This window comes from Drosophila subpulchrella, chromosome 3L (assembly GCF_014743375.2).
Source record: "Drosophila subpulchrella strain 33 F10 #4 breed RU33 chromosome 3L, RU_Dsub_v1.1 Primary Assembly, whole genome shotgun sequence".
Lineage (NCBI taxonomy): Eukaryota > Metazoa > Arthropoda > Insecta > Diptera > Drosophilidae > Drosophila > Drosophila subpulchrella.
The window spans coordinates 13,760,270-13,761,752 of NC_050612.1; positions in this window are offsets into that span (position 1 = coordinate 13,760,270).

Genomic DNA, 1,483 nt, shown 5'->3' on the forward strand with positions numbered 1-1,483 from the left:
GCTAACCGAATTTCAGCTTAACAACAAAAAGTGAAATAAATATTAAAGGCAAATAAGAGCGTGACAAATAAAGTAAGGTAAAAAAGTTCATTGTACAAAAGTGAAGTAAAAAAAGATAAAAAAGAAAGTCAACGCAAAAAAAATATTTGTAGATCATAAAAGACGTATCAAATAATTTTACAAGTTGAAATTTTAACAAGACAGTAGTGTATAAAAGTAGGTCATGCTAAATGGTTACCTTTAAATAGGTATTAAAATTTCTTTAATGGAAATTTCCCTCTTTCCATGCGATCGATAGAGTTTCCAAAGTAACTCTGGTTACTCTCTAGTTCGATAGGCAAGGCTAGCTCACTGGTGCATATCGACTACCGACCTTTTTTTCTTTTGGAGCTGGATTGTTCACTCCTGAATAAATTATTTATTAAGGAGTATACGTTTATTCTACCCAAATTAAATCTGCAAAAATATTAGCCATTCTGGGCCTTTGTAAAGGTTTTCTATTACCAATAAGTTTCTGTTTCTTAAACACAGAAAGTTGTACAAAATATTCAGCTTCCCAGCCTTAAACTAAATATCTAATCCGTAAATTATCTGAAATATAAATTTGTAAGGTTAAGGTAAACTATCCTCAATTTTAGTGCAATCGAAGAAATTATAAGTGAGTAAGCAAATCTCCCCATGACTTAATACTTGCTCCAGAATTGCATATTTGCATTTTATTTAGCTTTAATTTCAATTAGCTTATCTTGAGTTGGATATAACTGTTCAATATTAAATTAGTTTAAAGTTAGAACATGATTTAGTATTACTTGTTAGTATTATCTTACATTAAACATGGTAAAAACATTAACATTTTTTCTAATGGAAGCTTGCATCAACGGAAATGGTTATAAAATAGGCGTGTGTCAAAGGGATTACTTTGAATCGTTCTGGAAACTCACTCCCTTTTCCGACAAAACAATAGCCGGAACCAGTGTGTGCCCCACTTGTAGCAACACCCCCATCTTTGGTTGCTGTTCAAATCAGTCGTGATATGCTAATATAAAAGTTGTAACAAAATTAGTAGTAGTAACTAAAGTAAGCAATAAATTAAAAATGGCATTCTGTAGGCTTTTAATCAAAATTAAAAAAAATGGTGAAGTAATTTTCGTAATCAAATTGCAATTTGCCAGTTAACTTTGCGCTTTCTCTCTCCCACTGTCTCTCCCGCTCTCTGGCTGCATTTCCTCGCCTTTTCGCCACCACCCCCCCTGTTAACAGTAACATAACAGCTGTGCGCGGCTCTCGCCATCTCTCTCGCTTGCTCTCACCCCCAGAGCCCGTTCCATTGCCATCGTTTCGTTCGATTCCCACAAAAGTTTACGACACTCTCTTTTGCGCCCTAACAGCACTTTTTTCGCTGTTAAAACGGAGGGAGATGCATATTTGTGATGTTTTACGCTCTCAACTCAACCCGAAACTCTCCGACGCTGCGGACGTGTGT